This window comes from Schistocerca serialis, chromosome 1 (assembly GCF_023864345.2).
Source record: "Schistocerca serialis cubense isolate TAMUIC-IGC-003099 chromosome 1, iqSchSeri2.2, whole genome shotgun sequence".
In the NCBI taxonomy this organism is placed as follows: Eukaryota; Metazoa; Arthropoda; class Insecta; order Orthoptera; family Acrididae; genus Schistocerca; species Schistocerca serialis.
The window spans coordinates 567,235,096-567,258,128 of record NC_064638.1 but is presented as its reverse complement, the minus strand read 5'-3'; the positions used below and the strand labels follow the sequence as shown (position 1 = coordinate 567,258,128).

Here is a 23,033-nt window from a genome sequence, read left to right as displayed (position 1 = left end):
TTGAGCCATATTCTAAGACCAGGGGACGTATGTAAAACTTTTGCACTTTTATATTGCAGTATTTGGAATAAGTGCAGTCACTGGGATAAGGGTAGAAGTTTTAAATGATGACAGTATTTGGAATAACTGTAGTCATTGGGATAAGGGTAGTTGTGAGAATGAAGAAAAAACATCTGTATAAGTAGGGTACTAAGGCATTCTAGAACACTACTGAATGATATAGCAAAACACAGTTGTACAGGAATTGGTTTATTCTGTAAAGTGAATTTACAGAGCATTGTAAAATGCCAAGAACACACTACTCTTCTCTGCTTTTTCTCCTCTGAGGACCTGCTCCCTGGGTCTTTTGAGAATTTTCATTGTCTAGAATCTCTTGATGTTCTTCCAAATCCTTAAAAAATGATGTGAAACAATAAACAAATTTGTGATAGATCATTGTATAAACATTTACATGTGTCAAAAAATGAGTTTTGCAGCAGAGATCAGGGTCTGTCAGTAGGGCCACGTAACCTATAACTTTAACTTGAGAAACATTTTCAATTACAGTTAGAACATTATACTGTAATAGCAATAGTTAAATCAGAATTCAAGGGTGAGAATGACAAGTATGTTTGTCATTTCAGAAAGTATGTTCATTTAATAAAGTTAACTTGTATGACAGGCAGAGATAATGTACTCTTGTAGTGGTCACAGCTATTATCTATGGCAATGATGCAAGCAAATTATCCAGTTAATAAGTATTTTAAAACAAATAAAATGGTATTTGTAATAAGACAATATGAAAAGCGAGTGTCTTGTTTGTAATTAATAAGTTAGCTTCTTAAAATATAAGTATGAAGCTGGGCATCCGTGATGCCCTCTCACCAATGGTAAGTGAATATTAATATTAAACTAATATATATATATATATATATATATATATATATATATATAGAGACACACACACACACACACACACACACACACACACACCCCTTTTACCTCGGTTTGAGTCTATGTGACCATTTTATTTCATATTCCCACAAATTGTTACAGCCAGGTGTGACATGGTTTGTTGATATTGTTGTCATAGGATACTACTTTTGTGTGTTTTATGAAGCACACAATTTTACATTTCTGTAAAATTGTGTGCTTCATAAAACACACAAAAGTAGTATCCTATGACAACAATATCACAATATCAACAAACCATGTCACACCTGGCTGTAACAATGATATATATATATATATATATATATATATATATATATATATATATATATATATATATATATATATATGATATGGTTATAATAGAGGGAAACATTCCACGTGGGAAATATATATCTAAAAACAAAGATGATGTGACTTACCAAATGAAAGTGCTGGCAGGTCGACAGACACACAAACGAACACAAACATACACACAAAATTCAAGCTTTCGCAACAAACTGTTGCCTCATCAGGAAAGAGGGAAGGAGAGGGAAAGACGAAAGGATGTGGGTTTTAAGGGAGAGGGTAAGGAGTCATTCCAATCCCGGGAGCGGAAAGACTTACCTTAGGGGGAAAAAAGGACGGGTATACACTCGCACACACACACATATCCATCCACACATATACAGACACAAGCAGACATATTTAAAGACAAGAGAAAATAAGACGACAGGAAAGATTTCGAGATGCAACAGCGACAATAACAAACGTAATTGTTGGGTTCAAATTAATGATATGGTTATAATAGAGGGAAACATTCCACGTGGGAAATATATATCTAAAAACAAAGATGATGTGACTTACCAAATGAAAGTGCTGGCAGGTCGACAGACACACAAACGAACACAAACATACACACAAAATTCAAGCTTTCGCAACAAACTGTTGCCTCATCAGGAAAGAGGGAAGGAGAGGGAAAGACGAAAGGATGTGGGTTTTAGGGTAAGGAGTCATTCCAATCCCGGGAGCGGAAAGACTTACCTTAGGGGGAAAAAAGGACGGGTATACACTCGCACACACACACATATCCATCCACACATATACAGACACAAGCAGACATATTTAAATATGTTTAAATATGTCTGCTTGTGTCTGTATATGTGTGGATGGATATGTGTGTGTGTGCGAGTGTATACCCGTCCTTTTTTCCCCCTAAGGTAAGTCTTTCCGCTCCCGGGATTGGAATGACTCCTTACCCTCTCCCTTAAAACCCACATCCTTTCGTCTTTCCCTCTCCTTCCCTCTTTCCTGATGAGGCAACAGTTTGTTGCGAAAGCTTGAATTTTGTGTGTATGTTTGTGTTCGTTTGTGTGTCTGTCGACCTGCCAGCACTTTCATTTGGTAAGTCACATCATCTTTGTTTATATATATATATATATATATATATATATATATATATATATATATATATATATATATAAACAAAGATGATGTGACTTACCATACGAAAGCGCTGGCAGGTCAATAGAAACACAGACAGACACATACATATACACAAAATTCAAGCTTTCGCAACAAACTGTTGCCTCATCAGGAAAGAGGGAAGGAGAGGGAAAGACAAAAGGAAATGTGTTTTAAGGGAGAGGGTAAGGAGTCATTCCAATCCCGGGAGCGGAAAGACTTACCTTAGGGGGAAAAAAGGACGGGTATACACTCGCACACACACACATATCCATCCACACATATACAGACACAAGCAGTTATATTTAAAGACAAAGAGTTTCGTCTTTCCCTCTCCTTCCCTCTTTCCTGATGAGGCAACAGTTTGTTGCGAAAGCTTGAATTTTGTGTGTATGTTTGTGTGTCTATCGACGTGCCAGCGCTTTGGTAAGTCACATCATCTTTGTTTATATATATATATATATATATATATATATATGTGTGTGTGTGTGTGTGTGTGTGTGTGTGTGTGTGTGTGTGTGTGTGTGTGTGTGTGTAGGTACAATGGTGTATTTGTATCATGTATATGTAATCACATATGTATATATGACTGTACTAAACTTGTAAAATAATGCTATGACGTTTGCAAAAGACACCTGTTGGTGTCTCCATGCAAAAAAAAATACAGTAAATAAATAAGTTAACAGTCTCTTTCACATTAAAATTTTCCATAAAAAATAGTTTTAGCACAAAACAGATATGCAATGACACAAGCCAGTTAAAACAATATTCCTAACCATTTCTCATTCACTCCTCTATGTGGGATGTTGACTTGAAAAATAGTATATTTGATGGGGCGCATGAGTATTTTGTAAGGAGTCTGCTTTGTAAACTGATTGCATTTTCCAAGTATCCTACCAATGAACTGAAATCTGCCAGCTGTTTTACCTCGGTTTGAGTCTATGTGACCATTTTATTTCATATTCCCACAAATTGTTACAGCCAGGTGTGACATGGTTTGTTGATATTGTTGTCATAGGACTTTTGTGTGTTTTATGAAGCACACAATTTTACATTTCTGAACAGTTAAAGCTAGCTACAAATCTTTGCTCCATTTTGAAATCACATAAAGATGAGACTGAATATTTGAGCAGTTTTTCAGAAATTACTTCAGCACAGGTAACTGCATCATATGTGTAAAAAGTACAAGGTTGTTATTAATATTGCCTGCCAGCTCATTAATAAACTACATGAAGAGCAAGGCTCCGAGTACACTTCCCAGAGACATGTCTGATAATATTTTGCATTCTCCCTACTAAGAAATCCACAATCTATCACAAGTTTTCTTTGATACTCCTTATGATCATACTGTATTGGGTCTGGGATGCAACGACCACTACAGAGAGATGAAAGAGCTGTTCTTCTAATGGTCAGGATGATTATGGCTCTCCCAGTAGCATTGCAAGTTCAAAGGACTGGTAAGGGCTACAGGAGTGAAGGTGGCTGCAGCAATACAGATTGAAGGCATGTAAACTCTCTATTACTCCATAAAGCTATAGCAGTTACATGTGCATGCTCTCATCTGGAAATGTGGCCCAGCGTTGACCCATGGCATCCCTGTTCCATGGGCATAGTCAGGTGTCAATCTCGTGGCCCATAATGGTTAGAAATGGTGTCACAAGGACAGCGGTAGTTGCTGTCCCAGCAGTGTGGACACATCATATGTTTGGCATACCGCATAAGGCTGCATCATATTGTCAGTTGTATATTATTGTTACACTGGTGGGGGGAAGGGGGGACTGTGTCATGCCCAACTGAGGTGAGTGTCAGGAGCTGCTGGGCCCCCATGTCTTGGTGACTAGAAGGGCATTGGTTCAACACCAGTTGGTGGCAGCCTGTAGCAGGAAGAACATCGGTGGTTTCATGGCAGCAGCCAACACACAGCAGACACTGATTTGAAGTCCGGCTGTGTCGACATCCCAGCGTGGCTAAATGGACATCTTTTATACATATTTGGGCAGGATTTATTGCAGCTGAGGATATGTACACAACCCATGAAGCACTGCTGAAATGTCTCAAAATGCTAGTTTTTGTACCAGTGCCCTGGTTGTGATTGCAGAGCTGTTGGTATGGCATAAGTGCTGAACTTGTGGGTGTTGACAAACATTCAGATTTCTGCTTCTGGCCTTAGTTTGTGTCCGTGCTGCAACATTCTTCCCTTCCTGGAGAAATTAGGCACACTGAATTCCTGAGTGGCTAAAATCTGCCTGCAACCAAGACACTGTTCCTACAGTTCATATTATATAAAACACTAGTCTGTATTACAAGTCCTAAATTAGCTACAGTGTGTCATTCCCCAATTTATATTTACATTATTTTCACTGTTCCAGCTTCTTGGGCTGATGTGATTATGAATGATAAGTTTCTCTATAGTTCATATAGTCCTAGTTACAGGCTGAATTCTGTGACACTAGTCTAACTGACATATATTACAACACTTTAACTCTAATGGTTATTTTTGTCTACACAATTCACACTTTGGTTCATAGTTCATATTCCACTTACTGCTTCATGTAACACTTTCTATGCCATCTCACTGAGTCTCTACACAGAGCTAGTCCATAAAACATTTACAGTCCATGACATTCACTTATTGATTTGGTAGCAGTGGTATACTGCCTCATAAAGATAGGAGTTTAGAGACCTGCGAATAACCCTACAACATTATGAACTATGTACCCACTCCTCCTCATCTGCTATCCTACTTAACTTTAAAATGTATCACATAACTTCTTCAACCTAGTTATCACACTTTGAAAAAATGATCAACTTGTTGCACTATGTAACATCAATGCTTCCCTACCAGAATAAATTAAACACAATTAAGTGTCTACTACAGTCATTACAACAGTAGACATTCCTTGAAAATAGAAATCTTACCTACAATTAAGCACTTATTCTCACTTGAACTACAGTACTTAATATTGCAGAACATGTATACAGTAACCTATCTTCATCACATATCACTCATCGTCAATATTTCCTTCACACATCACATTTTTTTAACAAATTATGTTATCACTTTGTTGTGAAGTCACCAACTTAAAGTGGAGGAATTCAACAAGAGGAACATAAACCTAAACTATTTACTAGAAAATCTGTTGTAAAGCCACTAAAGCTGCATTTGTAATCCTAGTGTTTAGAGAACTATCTATCTAACCTTAGACTATATCTATCACCCAGAGAGGCCTGTCCAGGATATCTCTTTTTGAGCTTTTTGATATCACTTATATGTCTAATTACAGGTGCTTTCCCAGCCACAACCTGTGTCTCTTACTATCAATCAACAATACTCCATAATCCTTCTTTGTCTTAACTCCATAATACAGTATGTTCACTACAAATCCTCAATGCTTCATAATAAATTCTTAATGTCTCAACTCACAATTACCTGAGAGATTAGTCCAGCATATCATTCTGCATGAGCCCCTTGACATCACTGACTTATTTAACCACAGGCACTTCCCAGATACAACCTGTGCCTCTTAATACACCTATGATACTCCATAAAATTTGCTAGTACCCAACACATTCTCCCTTACACCGATTCTGAGTGTTATCCCAGGTGGGTTTTATGGTCTCCTATGACATTGATCTACATTTCACCTTGTCAGTGGTATCCTATGGATTACAACTACTCTCCTAGAAAATAGAATAAGCAGTATGAGTGTGATGCAGCAATAGAAAAAGAAAAAAAAAAAGCTTTGCACACAACTCAGACATTCTATGGATATCAAACCCCACTTATATATTACATAGACCCTTGGAGAACTCTTAATCTTACTGCCTATGTGACAACAACAAATCACTTCTACACATATCTACCATTTACACAGTTGTCTCTTACTTATACCCGCCTGTACCTTCCCAGAATACACTTGCCTTCATTCCCAACATATTCTATACAAAAAAGGAAAAAGGGACAGTCACAAAACTAGAAAAAATGAAAACAAGGACTCCACAAGAGTTTACCAAAAGCACATGCTGCTACTTGCTTGCACTGCCTATGACCATACAACCCACTAAAAAGCAAACACAAACTCCATCCACGGGGCCTGTTGGACCCTCTGGTACTGACTGACCACCATGTTGTCCTCTGCCAATGGTGGCATTGGATACAGTAAGATGTGTAGGGTCAGCACAACTCTCTCCTGGTCAAAGACAGTTTTTGTGACCTGGAGCCACTACTCCTCATCCAAGTAGTTCCAAAATTGATATCACAAGGCTGAGTACACCATGTTCCAGTTCTCCCACAAAGGAAAAATTGCTGGCAGTACCAGGAATCCAATACAGGTTCTCTGCATGGCAGTCAGGTGCAATGAACGCTCAGCTACAGGGACAGTCTGCCAATCCCAGTTCTGTCAGCAAAATGTTGTGATGCTGCAAGAGCCAGTAGTTGGTACAAAAGATGCAGGCAACAAATGGTAACAAACAGTTTATTAACTTCTATGTTGGATGGGCATAGATACAGTGTCCACAAGAGGTGAGCAGTGGCAGAGGTCAGTGACCCAGACTGGGACTGCAGGCAAAGAGCCACTGGTGTCAGAGCTTCCTTCAGTATGGCATGGCATTGACCTTGCAAACTGTACATAGTTTGGTCTCACACAGCATCAGGAGACATGCTTCTGTTCTCATAGCTGTGTACGGTACAGGCCTGCGTCTGGCCCCAGTGGTGGAAGTTGGTGACAGAGGGTCAGACCTGGGTCCATTGACCACCCTGGTGGCTGGAGCTGAGAGTATGTTAGTTCAACCTCTGGCCCCTCCAGACTGCGGCTGAACCCTGCAGAGGGTCCCGACAAGATGGTGGGTAGATGTTGACGGATGTCAACACACAGAAGAGGCTGATTTAAAGCCCAGCTGTGTCAACATCCCAGCTTCGCTGGACAGATGGCTTTGATACACAATTGGGCATGGTTTATTGGAGCTGAGCTCAAACATGCCATTCGCCAAGTGCTGTCAAAATATCTAAAAAACACTGGTTATTGCACCAGCACCTGAGTTTGATTGTAGAGCTGGTGGCATGGCATAATTGCTGAACTTGTAGGTGTCAGAAAGTGCTTGGATTTATGCATCAGGTCAGCTTTTGTCTGTGCTGCTACAATACTTTCTTTAATAAAGGCTGGTATGGTACTGAATCAAATGCTTTTCAGAAATCAAGAAATACTGCAACCACCTGATTGCAGTGATCCAAGGTTTTCAGAATGTCAATAGCATGTACAATGCTCAGGAATGGATAAATCATATGAGAAAAGTGTGGACTGGGTTTCACATAAGCCTAACTGACGATTTCAGCATCCAAGCAAGTTTCAATTTTGGGTTCAAAATCAAAAGATGGATGGTAGTTTTGTGCATCACATCTTCCGCCCTTGTTGTAGAGAAGTGTGACCTGCTCTTCCTTCCAACCACTCAGCACAGTTCTTTTTTTAGAGGGCGAGAGATCTACAGTATGCAATATTTAAAGTAGGGGGGCTAACTCAGCAGCAAATGATGTACAGAATCTGACAGGAATGCCAATGGGCACTGAAGCCATGTTAGATTTAGCAGATTCACAGTCACTGACACTAATACCTGTATCACTCATCTCTGCTGTGGAGTGAGAATTAAACTTAGGTTGTTGTTGTTGTTGTTGTTGTGGTCTTCAGTCCAGAGACTGGTCTGATGCAGCTCTCCGTGCTACTCTATCCTGTGCAAGCTGCTTCATCTCCCAGTATCTACCACAACCTGCATCCTTCTGAATCTGCTTGGCCTCCCTCTACGATTTTTACCCTCCACGCTGCCCTCAATACTAAATTGGTGGTTCCTTGGTGCCTCAGAACATGTCCTACCAACCGATCCCTTCTGCTAGTCAAGGTGTGCCACAATTTTCTCTTCTCCCTAATTCTATTCACTACCTCATCATTAGTTATGTGATCTATCCAACTAATCTTCCTGCTTATTTGTCTGTGTGGAAATGCCACAAATATTTTCAAAAATATTGGCACAATTGAGACTGCTCTGTCACTTTGGGGAAGTTGTTTGTCCACTTTTTTAAAAACTGCGATAACTTTTGATACCTTGAATAGTTCCAGAACTACTCCAAATTCTACACATTTATTAAAAATAAAAGCTAACGGTGTAGAGACTGACTGCATTGTCTTTTTAATGATGTACTCCAGCTAACAATAGCAGTCCATACCCTTAGAATTTAAAAATTTGGAAACAGCTTTTATTATATCAGCAGATATGATAATACTCCATTGAAATATCTGGTTACCTGGCAGTGGGGCTCCAATGAAGTCCATTGCTGATGAACATGTTGCTTTAATATTGTTTCCTATTTCCTTAACCGAGTTTAAAAAGCAGTGATTTAATTCCTCGGGATCTAGCAGAGATGCTTGTGTGCATTTTGATGTGTCCCCCCATTTTATTATTTACCATGCTGCTTTGCATTTATTTGGGGCCTTTTCTATATAGTTTTCCACTGCCAGTTTTTTTTCTGTGAGGAGCTTAGCTTTGTAGAATTTTATGCATTTAAGATAGGACCTATATATGTTCTCTCTCTGTTCCGTCCTTTGGGTACAGGCATGCCTATGACTCTGGTACAACATGAGCATGTTTACTCTGATTTCACAAGTTCTTCAGAAAACCAGTTCAGCCTTTTATTATTAGGTATCCTTGGAGATCTAATTTTTTTTACTGGAGAACAAAAATACTAAAAATATGTATATTTCTTTAAAAAAGTTATTAAAGGCCATTTCAGCTCCCCTTTTCCCCTAGTAGCAATTGTATATGAAGTCCCAGTTTGCACTATCTAGTCTCTCAATAAATGCTCGTATGTACTCTCCATTTTACTCTTACCTGCGCCACTTTAAGTTCTTCGATTTTAATTGGTTGTCTCTTATATAGTGCAAGGAATAAAGGCTCATGATCTGCCAGACCTTCTCCTGCAAGTCTGTCTGCGAAGTCTTTCCTATGGAAATTGAATATAATATTGTCCATGCAGGCAGTCTTACATGTAGCACAATTATTTGTGCAATATAGGTCCAATCATCTTAGCATATTCAGAAATTTCCTTGTGACTTGCCCCTCTGTGTTTGCCATTTTTATGTTAAAATCACCACATACAGCAATTTTTTGCTGCGAGGAGCTTAGCTTTGTAGAATTGTTTTCTTTTAAGATAGGACCTATATATGTTCTCTCTCTGTTTTGTCCTTTGGGTACAAGCATGCTTATCCATTTTCTAACAATTAAGTCACATTTTTCAATAAACAAACTTACATCTCCATCTGGAGACCTATACAGACTATCAATTAATATATTTTTATTCTCTAGTTTTACACAACTAAACTCCCCATCCAGTTCTGAGCAATAAGTAGATACCGGTAAATCAGTTCTGGTAAATTTTACTTCTTCTTGACAAAAATTACAGTCCCACCATTCTTTCTCTGTTTTCTACGCATTATGTCTGCAACTACATACCATTGGGGGTATGTTGTATCTTCACAGTTTTACACTTTCACTATTTCACTTCTGCAGTGTACACAACGGACAGACTAATCATTACTGTCTTATACTATGCCAGCCTCACTTTGTAGCACCATGTCTGTCCAAGGCAGCCAAGAATAATAAAAAAGAGCAAGCAGGATGGTCCTTATATAATAAGAAAGTTCTATATTATATATTTATGCTACCTGATTTATGAATACACAGACATTTTATGATGTCCTTTTTAGCTTGAAGGAGATCACCTCTAGTGTTTACCTTCTAGGTATTGTTTTAGGCTATGTAGATATAAAGAGACTAAATAACCTCTTTATTTACTTCTGAAAACTAATATCTTCTCAATGCATTTTTGCATTTATTGTACAAAATGTATCCAGGATTGTGGGATCTCTCTTGCTTTACTGAGGCCACTTTTTACATAGATAATAATAACCTCTATTTTTTTGTATTGTCATCATGTATGTATCTATTTGACAATGTAGTACTATTTGCTTTCAAGCACATAACTGTTGCAAATATATGTAGTTACGGGACAGTCACAATATTGTTGTTGTTGTTGACTTAGGTCCAGAGACTGGTTTGATGCAGCTCTCTATGCTACTCTATCCTGTGCAAGCTTCTTTATGTCCAAGTAACTACTGCAACCTACATCCTTCTGAATCTGCTTAGTGTACTCATCTCTTGGTCTCCCTCTACGATTTTTACCCTCCATGCTGCCCTCCAATACTAAATTGCACTAAATTGGTGATCCCTTGATGCCTCAGGACATGTCTTACCAACCAATCTCTTCTTCTAGTCAATTTGTGTCACAAATTCCTCTTCTCACCAATCTATTCCACATCTCCTCACTAGTTGTGTGATCTACCCATCTATTCTTCAGCATTCTTCTGTAGCATCACATTTCAAAAGCTTCTGTTCTCTACTTGTCTAAACTATTTAAAGTTCTCTAAATATGTTTCTGCAAGGTTGTCTTGGGGTCAGATTTGCAATGCATCTGCCAGACTTCTTTTGAAGTTTGACTAACCTATTAATACACACATACGCTTCAATTCCTCAGACTATAAGGCACTACGATAGGTGTGGTAGACTAGGCCATACTACATTGTTAACTGTGTGTCTATGTTCACTGCCTTAGACACTATCTCTTTAAGAATATGCTGGTGCTTACTATTCAACATTCTATGCTGTTATGATTGTCCCATGTCAAGTGTTTATGGCAGCCAAGAATTTGTGACTCCCTACTTCTTTGAGAACTGAATTACCTAGTTACTGTCAGCCTATGTAGTTTTAGTTGCTTGTAACCGTATATATGTTGTGTGATTTGTATTTACAAACAAGTTTTTTCGCTGAAATATTTATAAGCCCCATTCAAATTTGCAGTGGCACTTTTCTTTGGATTATGGTTTTAGGGCACAAAACAGCTATGGTCATAAGTGCCCATTCTGTGCCTTAGTGAAGGGTAAAAACAGGAATTTAAATCAACAGCAGTGGGAGCGAAACTTAAGGAGGAGGGAAACTAGAGACAGAAGGAAATCTTAGGAAAGTGCTATTGAAGGGGGGGGGGGGGGGGTTTCCCCCGAAAAGAGCTTCAAATGACCAATGTCATCTCACTAAAACTTATAAACTCAAGGACGCGATCGGCTGAGCGCACATCATCTGCTAAAAGGTTAGTTGGTTGATTGGATTAAAAGAGGGGGAAAGGGACCAAACTATGAGGTCATCAGTCCCTTATTCCGAATAAAACAATGCCATAAGTGTGAGAATAAAACAAACGAGACTGACAACTCAAAACGGAATGAAAGGAAAAATCACAAGAACGATGAAGGGCAACAGACATGTAAATGAACAAAAGGGGACAAGAAAACCACAGAAACAGGATGAGGAGATTAAAACAACAAAGCAGATTACCATGGCTGGCTGATCATGAGAATAAAGAAGGAGAAGCCAGCCACTCTGCAACACATTAAAACCTCCACCCTAGAAATACTCGGGTGGAGGGCACAGAGGGACAAAGGACATGCGCTAAGACTTAGATCAAATGATAAAACCCATCCGCAGGAATAAAGTATAAAACTAAATCAGCCAATGAGGCATTGTCTGATAAAATTTGCGGCAATGAGTCCGGTAGCCCATGATTTCATCGCTGCGCAGTCGAAGTAGAACAGTGCACCAGAATAAGGGCCACTGTCAAGCGGGCACCACACCGACACTCAGGCGGGTCTTCATAGCGCAGGCAGTAACTGTGGGTCGCCCAAGCGTGGCCAATGCAAGGCCTGCAGAGGACAACTGATTCCCTGCAAGAGGCCCGCATGGAAGACTTCCACACATTCGTAGTCTCCTTAATGACACACAGTTTGTTTTGTGTACTGTTATGCCATTCTGTCTCCCAAAGCCAAAAAAACCCTATGGTGTAAGTCAGAACGCAGGTCAGGTTCAGAGATGCCCATCTCGACAAGCAGTTTCCGCTTAGCCTGTTTCGCCAGCCTGTCGACAAGTTCGTTGCCTGGGATGATGACGTGTCCTGGGGTCCACACAAACACCACTGAATGACGGGACCAGTCCAGGGCGTAGATGGATGCTACCAAAGGATGGCAAGGGTAGCATTGGTCAATAGTTTGTAGGCTGCTCAAGGAGTCAGTACACAGAAGAAACGATTCCCCGGGGCACGAACGGATATACTGAAGTGCATGAGAGATGGCTACCAGTTCTGCAGTGAATGCACTGCAGCCATTGGGCAAGGAATGCTGTTCAAAATGGCCTCTGTGGACATAGGCAAAGCCAACATGACCATTAGCCATTAAACCATCAGTGTAAACCACTTCAGAGCCCCGGAACATGTCAAGAATCGAGAAGAAGTGACAGCAGAGAACGGCATGAATAACTGAGTCTTTAGGGTCATGTGAAAGGACCAGACGAATCTGCAGCCTAGGTGTACACCATGGAGGTGTATGTGGATGGACCTCGATGGGGAGTGGTAAAGGGAAGGACTCCAGTTCAGACAGAAGGGAATGCATGCGAACCGCAATTGTTAGCCTTAACCTGGGCTGCCGAAGCAGGAGGTGAACTGCCGCAGGTGGAAAAAGGACACAGTAATTCGGATGCTCAGGAGAACTATGAATGTATGCAACATAACTGGCGAGCAGTTGTGCATGACGGATCTGCAATGGAGGGACTCGGGCCACCACCAGCATACTGGTCACCGAACTCATTCTAAAAGCTCCCATCGCTAGGCAAACACCACTGTGGTGCACTGGATTGAGTACATGCAATGCTGAGGGCACCACCAAACCATAAAACACATTCTCATAGTCAAGGCAGGATTGAACAAGGGCTCTGTACAGCTGCAGCAGTTTGGAGTGATCTGCACCCCAGTTGATGTTGCTGAGGCAGTGGAGAGCACTGAGGTGCTGCCAGCACTTCTGCTTAAGCTGATGAAGGTGAGGTAAGAAAGTCAATCGAGTGTCAAAAACCAGTCCTAAGAATCGATATGCCTCCACTACAGTGAGTGGATCATCATGAAGGTAAAGTTCTGGTTCTAGATGAACAGTACGACACCAACAGAAGTGCATGACACACGACTTAGCAGCCGAAAACTGTAAGCCATGGGCGAGAGCCCATAACTGTGCCTTGTGGATGGCTCCCTGTAGGTGCCACTCAGCAACATTGTTGCTGGTGGATCAGTACAAAATGCAGAAGTCATCTGCATACAGAGAAGGTGAGACAGATGGCCTACAGCTGTTGCTAGACCATTAATGGCCACTAAAAATAGTGATACACTCAATACAGAGCCCTGAGGGACCCCATTCTCATGGATATGGGTGGGTGGGTGGGGGTGGGGTGGGGGGGGACAAAGGGAGGCACCAACTTGGACATGGAAAGTACGGAGCAACAGGAAATTCTGGATAATAATTGGGAGCGGGCCTCTGAGACCCCAACCGTATAATGTGGCTAGGATATGATGTCGCCAGGTGGTGTCAAATGCTTTGCGTGGATAAAAAAAGATGGCAACAGGGTGTTGGCATCTGGAAAAGGCTGTTTGGATGGCAGACTCGAGGGACACAGGATTACCAGTGGTAGAGCGACCTGGGTGGAAGCAGCCCTGATATGGAGCCAGTAGGCCACAAGACTCCAGGACCCAACCCAACTGCTGTCACACCACATGTTCCAGCAGCTTAGAAACAACATTGGTGAGGCTGGTGGGCTGATAGCTATCCACATCAAGTGGGTTTTTGCTGGGTTTGAGCACCAGAACCATGGTGGTCTCGTGCCATTGTGAAGGAAAGACACCATCGCACCAGATGCGTTGAAGATAATGAGGAGATGGGTCTTGTAGTCAGATGAGAGATGTTCAGTCATCTGACAGTGGATCCGATCTGACCCAGGAGCTGTGTCGGAGCAATGTGCTAGCTCCCACTCCGTAAATGGGGCATTACAGGGTTCATTGTGGCGTGTAGTGAACGAGAGGACTTTCCTTTCCATCTGCTGTTTGTGGGTGCGTGAGGCGGTGGGGGGGAGGGGGGGTGGGAGTTCTCTGACACAGAGGCTCGAGCATAGTGCTCAGCAATTGTGTTGGCATCAGTACATAGCAAGCCATTGATGGTAATGCTGGGGACACCTGTTGGGGTCTGGTACCCAAAAAGTCGTCTCATCTTTGTCCAGACTTGGGAAAGTGACATAATGGCACACAATGGTCGACATGTACCTCTCCCAACACTCCTGTTACCATCATTTTATAAGATGGCATACATGGGCACAGAGCTGCTTAAGGGCTATCACATGCTCTATGGAAGTGTGTCGCTTATGTCACTGTAGAGCTTGCCAATGCTCTGTAATTGCCTCAGCAACTTCCAGCAACCACCAACGGACTGTCTTTCGCCGGGGGCACCCTAAAGAGCAAGGGATTTCGTTTTCTGCCGCAGAAACGATTGTGGTAATCACTTGCTCAACCCACACATCAATGTTACCATGTGGGGAAAATTCGTTGGTGACAGCAGTGGTGAAAGTTTCCCAGTCCACCTTGTTTAAAGCCCTTCTGGGCAGGCATCCATGTGACTGAAGCTGGGGCAGTGACAGGAAGATGGGGAAGTGGTCACTACCACACAGGTCATTATGTACTCTCCAGTGGGTAGATGGGAGAAGTCCTGGGCTGCAAAATGATAAATCAATGGCCGAGTAACTACCTCGAACCACACTGAAATGTGTGCCAGCCCTAGTATTTAAGAGGCAGAGATCGAACTGAGACAATAAATTTTCGACATCTTTGCCTCGGCCAGTAAGCACAGTGTCACCCCGCAATGGGTTATGGGCGTTAAAATCTCCCAAAAGTAGGAAAGATTTAGGGAGTTGATCAATCAGTGCAGCTAATACATTCAGGGGTACTGCACCATCTGTAGGAAGATGTACATTGGAGACAGTTATTTCCTGCATTGTCCTTATTCTGACAGCCACAGCTTCAAGAGGGGTTTGAAGGGGCACAGTTTCCTATGGACTGAGTTTAAGACATAAACGCAAACTCCACCTCACACTCGATTATAGTCACTCTGGTTCCTGTAATATCCCTTATAGCCATGGAGGGCAGGGGTCCGCATTGCTGGGAATCAGGTTTCCTGGAGGGCAATGCAGAAAGCAGGTGTAAAGCTTAACAGTTGCCGTAGCTCAACCGGGTGGTGGAAAAAACCACCACAATTTCACTGGACTATGACATGATTGTGAGACTGGGAAGGGATGAAATACTCAATGAGGCAGACTATGCCTCAGGGTCACCTGCTGCCACCAACTTATTTCCTGAACGGGCTATGTCCATTGTGTCTGAGAGTCCGGCGAGATCTAGGTCCTCAGCAGACGCCAGAATCTCCACCTCATCTGCAGACACAGAGCTTGTAGGTAGCGGTGGTGTGGGTGCCTTCACAATTCTCTTAGACTTGGGGATCTTCTTTTTGGATTTCTCTCACTGCTCCTTGGGTTTCCCTGTCTGGGAGGACTTCACAGATTCAATCTCCAGTACTGAGGACGAGCATGAAGCCTTATGACCAGCTGCTTTTGACCTCTTCTACCACTGGTGGGTGTCATCTTTCCCACTAGCAGAAACCAGGGAAGGGAGTGACCAAAGGGACTCATTCCTAACAAGAGAAGCCGAAGAAGCCTTATGCTTCTCTGGTTCAGAAGTGGGGACTGAAATCCCCAATCATTGGGGGGTGTTGCTCCCGAAGTAGATGGTGCGGGAGCAACAGGGAAGGAAGTGCCCCCCACCATCAAGGGGGCAGGTGTAGTCTCCAGGTTCAGAGAGGTGACAGGAATTCGAGGAACTGATGGGGCAAGAACTGTTCTCGTAGTGGCAATGTATGAGGAGGTCATAGCCACAGGATGTAGGCACTCATATTTCCACTTAGCCTCAGTGTAGGCCAGTAGCTCCAGTGGCTTATATTCCATGATTTTCTTCTCTTTCTGTAAAATCCTGCAGTCTGGTGAGCAAGGTGAATGATGCTCTCTGCAGTTGACACAGATGGGAGGTGGGGCACATGGAGTATTAGGATTTGATGGGAGTCCACAATCTCAACATGTGATGCTGGAATACAGCAGGAAGACATATGGCCAAACTTCCAGCACATAAAGCATCAGGGGAGGGATATATGGCTTGATGTCACAGCGGTAGACCACTACCTTGACCTACTCGGGCAATGTATCATCCTCGAAGGCCAAGATGAAGGCACCAATGGCAACATGATTATCCCTCGGACCCCGATGGATGCGTTGATCAAAATGAACACCTCGCCACTCTAAATTGGCACGCAGCTCGTCGTCAGACTGGAAAAGAAGGTCCCTGTGGCATATAATAACCTGGACCATATTTAAGCTCTAAGAGGTGTGATGGTAACAGAAAGATCCCTCAACTGGCCACAAGCGAGTAATGCCCATGACTGGGCAGAGGATGCTGTTTTTTATCAAAACTGACCCAGAGCGCATTTTGGACAAGCCCTCCACTTCCCAAAACTTGTCCTCCAAATGCTCCACAAAAACCTGAGGCTTCATGGACATGAAAGATTCCTTATCAACTCTTGTACATACGAGGTACAGAGGCAAATAAGCTTCACTGCCATCCTTAGCCTGGGGTTCCTCCCATGGTGTGGCCAGTGAGTGGAACAACTTGGGGTCATATTTCTTAGCATTTAAGTTAGACTTTGCCTGCTTAGAGACTGCTGGCGGCAGATCACCAGTGAGAGATGACATACTACGCTTCATGGTGTGTCATCCGCCCTGATGCAACCCACTCCGACCAGTGGCCCTCCCCATGGGCGCCACCCAGCCACAGCAAAGTTCACCTGGCAGGATGGCCATTGCCGGGAGTCCCAATGCCCCAGGGTCACAGGGATCTACTCCTTAGCATACATAGGGAGTTAAAGGCGTGGGCATCAGCAGAGTGATCCCTGTGTTGTCAGGGCGCTACAACCAACAGGGTACATGGTGGCCCCACCACAACAGAGTGACTACCATGCTGTATATGAGATGCAAAGAAGTCATGGTCATCATCGGCACAGAAAGTGACACTGTGTAGTGCATGGTGGAAACACACCCAGGAAGGTGTCCTCGCCCAAGAGATGAAGAATGGGCAAGGGCTGCAATGCGACGACGAGTAAGTGGGATAAAGATCTCAATGCACGATGAACATGATGCACCATGTAAGGCGCCCTTCCCCAATTGGCTCGCTCTTCGGGAAAATTTTGAAAAATGGAGGTCAAACCCTACAGGGGACCATCACATAAAACCTGAAATGTGTCAGACTCCTTTTAGTCACCTCTTATGACATGCAGTAATACCTCGAGCCTATTCTTACCCCTGGAACCACAGGGGGGGCTGCTAAAAGAGAAAATATATCAGGTGACAGCTGTAAATGGGAGCGTAGCGGATTAAAATAGGGGCATTGAAGTAAAAGGTGTCTCACCATCCAAAACTGAAAGCAGTGGGGACAAAATGGGGGAGGGTCGCCACTTAAAAGATGTCGATGGCTAAAAAGACAGTGGTCAATGCGGAGTCTTGTTAAAATTACCTCCTACCAATGACGAGGTCGGGAGGAAGAGATCCAAGCACAGGGAAGAAGTTTTATGTCTCGTAATTTATTATCCTGAAGTGCAGACCAATGTGTATGCTATAAAAGAGCAACACAATGACAAAAAGCGCCCTGTAGATCGGCAAAGGGAGCCATGCAAACAGCGGGCTGAGGAAGAGAGACAGCAGCCTCTCCTGCTATGCTGGTTGCCTTGTTTCCATGTATACCAACATGCCCTGGGATCCAGAGGAATGCCACAGACATTCCCCCCAAGTGGAGCATGTGGAGGCAGTCCTGAATCTGGTGAACCAGAGGGTGGACAGGATAAAGAGCTTGGAGATTGAGAAGAGAGCTGAGCGAATACGAGCATATAATATACTGTATCCGCTGATGGTGACGGACGTATTGGACAGCCTGGAGGACAGTGTAAATCTCCACTATAATAACCAATCACTGGTTGGGAAGCCGAAATCCGATAGTGGTGTCGTCAATAATATAGGCACTCCTGACACCAAAGGTGGTCGTGGAGCCATCAGTGTAAATAAATGAGGCATCCTCCATTTGTGTGCATAGAGCTGCAAATGCCTGACAATAAACTGTAGGGAGGGGGGGGGGGGGGGGGGGGGTCGGAGTTACTTTCCTTGGGAAGCTGACAAAGGTCCCAGTGAAGGCAGGTCCAGGAGTGAAGTCAAGGTGGTGTGGTAACCCCATTTGCCAAGAAAGTTTTAGGAAATTGGAAGGAAAATGAATGTGGCAGATGACAGAAGTTGACTCCTGGTGGTAATAGACAAGACGAGCTGCCTGCATACCCTAAATCCAAGGAGGCGTAGAAAAAAAGGGCATGGGTCAGGTGAGAAGGCATGGAAGACAGATGACTAGCGTAATGAATCAAAGGGCAATGGAGGTTTAGCAATCTCAGCGTAAAGGCTCTCCATCAGGCTAGTGTAAAAAGCTCAAGATGCTAAACACCGAAGAACAGATGGTTAAACACCAAAGAACAGATGGCTGCGCAGAGGAGTAAACTATGCTTCCATAGTCCAATTTCAAGTGCTCTAAGGCATGATATAGATGGAGGAGGATCGCTCGGTCAGCTCACCAGGAGATATCCCCCAGAACACGGAGGGTGTTGAGGGATCACAGACAGTGAACCAGAAGATATGAAATGTGAGAAGACCAGCACAGTTTTTCATCAAACATAAGTCCCAAGAATTTGGTGATGTCCATGAATGTAAGTCAATAGCACTTAGATGTAAGAAAGGCAGATAAAACTCTGTATGATGCCAAAAATTTACACAGTCTTACTGGGAGAAAACCATAAACCACACTCCCATAGTTAAGGTGGGATTGAACAAGGGCTCTGTAGAGCTGCAGCAGTGTAGAGCGATCTGCACCCCTGTCAGTGTTGCTCAGGCAGTGGTGGGCATTGAGGCACTGCCAGCACTTCCACTTAAGCTGACAAAGGTGAGGAAGCCAAATCAATCAGGCATCGAAAATCAGTCCTAAGAATTGATATGTCTCCACTACAGTGAGTAGATCGTCTTTAAGGTAAAGTTCTGGTTCCGGAGGAACGGTATGACACCAACAGAAGTACATAACAGGTGACTTTGCGAACAAAAACTGGAAACTGTGGGCTAGAGCGCATTACTGCGCCTTGTGGATTGGCCCTGTAGGCGCTGCTCAGCAACACCAGTACTGGTGGAGCAGTACAAAATGCAGAAGTCGTCTGCATACAGAGAAGGTGAAACAGACAGCCCTACAGCTGCTGTTAGACCATTAATGTCCACTAAAAATAGAGATACACTCAATACAGAGCCCTGCAGGAGCCCATTCTCCTGAATATGGGGGGAACTATGGAAGGCACTAACTTGGACATGGAAAGTATGAAGCAACAGGAGATTTTGAATAAAAATTGGGAGCAGGCCTCAGAGACCCCAACCGTATAATGTGACAAGGGTATGATGTCGCCAGGTCGTGTCATATACTTTTTGTAAATAAAAAAAGGCGGAAACCAGGTGTTGACGTCTGGAAAAGACCACAAGATTATTAGTGGTAAAGCAACCCTGGAGGAAGCCGCCCTGACATGGAGCCAGTAGGCCCTGTGACTCCAGGATTTAACACAACCGCTGACACACCATACATTCCAGCAGCTTACAAACAACGTTGGTGAGGCTGATGGGCCAATACCTATCCACATCAAGTGGGTTTTTACTGGGTTTGAGCACCAGAATTATGGTGCTCTCCTGCCATTGTGATAGAAAGATGCCATCGCACCAGATCTGGTTGAAGATGATGGGGAGATGCCACTTGTAGTCAGATGAGAGATGTTTAATCATCTGACTGTGGATCTGATCTGGCCGAGCAGGCGTGTCGGGGCAATGTGCAAGTGCACTGAGGAGCTCCCACTCCCTAAATGGGGCATTATAGGGTTCACTGTGGGGTGGAGTGAACGAGAGGACTTTCCCTTCCAGCCACCGCTTGAAAGTGCGGAAGGCTATGGGGTGATTCTCTGACACAGAGGCTTGAGGATATTGCTCAGCAAAGTGCTGGGCAATCGTGACTGCATCGGTAGATAACACACCATTTATGTTAACACTGGGAACACCTGTTGCGGTCTGGTACCAGAAAACATGTTTGATCCTTGCCCAGACTTGGGAAGGTGACATATGCCACCCAATGGTTGAGACGTATCTCTCCCAACACTCTTCCGTCGTTTGATAAGTTGGCGAATGTGGGCACGGAGCCATTTAAAGGCTATGAGATGCTCCAGGGAAGGGCGCTGCTTATGCCACTGTAGAGCTTGCTGATGCTGCTCAATTGCTTCAGCAAATTCCGGTGACCACCAAGGGACTGACTTTTGCCGGGGCGCCCTAAAGAGCGAGTGATCGTGTTTCCTGCCACAGAGAAGATTGCTGTAGTCACCTGCTCAACCATCACATTGATGTTCCCGTGTGGGGGAGATTCATCGGTGACAGCAGATGTGTAAGTTTTCCAGTCCACCTTGTTTAAAGTCTATCTGGGCAGGCGTACATGAGCCTGATGACAGAGCAGTGACATTTCACTACCACACAGGTCGTCATGTGATCTCCAGTGGCTAGATGGGAGAAGTCCTGGGCTGCATATTGATAAATCAATGGCCAAGGTAACTACCTCGAGCCACACTGAAATGTGTGGCAAACCCAGTTTTTAAGAGGCGTAGATCGAACTGAGACAATAAAGTTTCGACATCTTTGCCTCGGCCAGTAAGCACAGTATCTCACCGCAAGGGCTTATGGGCATTAAAATCTCCCAAAAGTAGGAAAGATTTAGGGAGTTGATCAATCAGTGCAGCTAATACATTCAGGGGTCCTGCACCATCTGTAGGAAGATATACATTGCAGATGGTTATTTCCTGTGTTGTCCTTATTCTGACAGCCACAGCTTCAAGAGGGATTTGAAGGGGCACAGTTTCACTATAGACTGAGTTTAGGACATAAACGCAAACTCCACCTAACACTCAATTATAGTCACTACAGTTCCTGGAATATCCCTTATAGCCATGGAGGGCAGGGGTCTGCATTGCTGGGAATCAGGTTTCCTGGAGGGCAATGCAGAAAGCAGGTGTAAAGCTTAACAGTTGCCGTAGCTCAGCCGGGTGGTGGAGAAAACCACCACAATTCCACTGGAGGATGACATGATTGTGAGACTGGGAAGGGATTAAATACTCAATGGGGCAGACTATGCCTCAGGGTCACCTGCTGCCACCAACTTATTTCCTGAACGGGCTATGTCCATTGTGTCTGAGGGTCCGGTGAGATCTAGGTCCTCAGCAGACGCCAGAATCTCCACCTCATCTGCAGACACAGAGCTTGTAGGTAGCGGTGGTGTGGGTGCCACCACAATTCTTTTAGACTTGGGGAACTTTTTGGATTTCTCTCACTGCTCCTTGGGTTTCCCTGTCTGGGAGGACTTTACAGATTCAATCTCCAGTACTGAGGACGAGCATGAAGCCTTACGACCAGCTGCTTTTGACCTCTTCAGCCACTGGCAGGTGTCATTTTTCCCACTAGCAGAAACCAGGGAAGTGAGTGACCCAAGGGACCCATTCCTAGCGAGAGGAGCCAAAGAAGACTTAGGCTTCTCCGGCTCAGAAGTGGGGACTGATATCCGCGATGGTTTCGGGGGTGTTGCTCCGGAAGTATGTGGTGCAACTGCAGCAGATAGTAAAGTGCCCTCCCACCATCAAGAGGGCAGGTGGAGTCCTTCAGCTCTGAGAGGTGACTGAGGTTGGCTGAGCTGATGGGGCTAGAACTGTTGTAGTGGCGGCGTAAGACAATGTCATACGTTCAGGATGTAGACATTCAAATTTCCTCTTAGCCTCAGTGTAGGTCAGTCAGTCCAGGGTCTTGTACTCCATGATTTTCCTTTCTTTCTAGAGAATCCTGCATTCAAGTGACCAAGGCGAATGGTGCTCTTCGCACTTGACACAGATGGGAGGTGGGGCACATGGAGTATTGGGATGTGAGGGGCATCTGCAATGTTGACATTTGAAGCTGGAAGTACAGCAGGAAGACACATGGCCGAACTCCCAGAATTTAAAGCACTGCATTGGCGGAGGGATATAGGGCTTTACATCACAGCAGTAGACCATCACCTTGACCTTCTCGGGTAATTTGAAGGCCAAGATGAAGGCACCATTGGCAACCTGATTATCCCTCAGACCCTGATGGACATGCTGACCAAAATGTACACCTCGCCACTCTAAATTGGCGCGCAGCTTATCATCAGTCTGCGAAAGAAGGTCCCTGTGAAATATGATACCCTGGACCATATTTAAGCTCTTATGGGATGTGATGATTACAGAAACATCCCTCAGCTTGTCACAAGAAAGTAATGCCCATGACTGGACATAGGATGCTGTTTTGATCAGGACTGATCCAGATCTCATTTTGGACAGGCCTTCCACCTCCCCAAACTTGTCCTCTAAATACTCAACAAAAAACTGAGGCTTCATCGTCATGAAAGATTCCCCATCAGCTCTCAAACATACAAGGTACCGGGACGAATAAGAGCCACTGCCATCCTTAGCTTGATGGTCCATGGTGTGGCCAGGGAGGGA

At 43.8% G+C, this 23,033-nt stretch overlaps 1 long non-coding RNA gene across 1 annotated transcript in view; it reads right to left on the bottom strand.

Annotated features, from left to right (window-relative positions):
- Positions 1-233: 233 nt before the first annotated feature.
- LOC126476042 (uncharacterized) overlaps positions 234-23,033 on the bottom strand; it is a 30,282-nt gene continuing 7,482 nt past the window's right edge. Inside the window, exon 3 of the long non-coding RNA XR_007586789.1 lies at positions 234-391. This is a non-coding gene — a long non-coding RNA (uncharacterized LOC126476042). The remainder of the gene's footprint in view (positions 392-23,033) is intronic.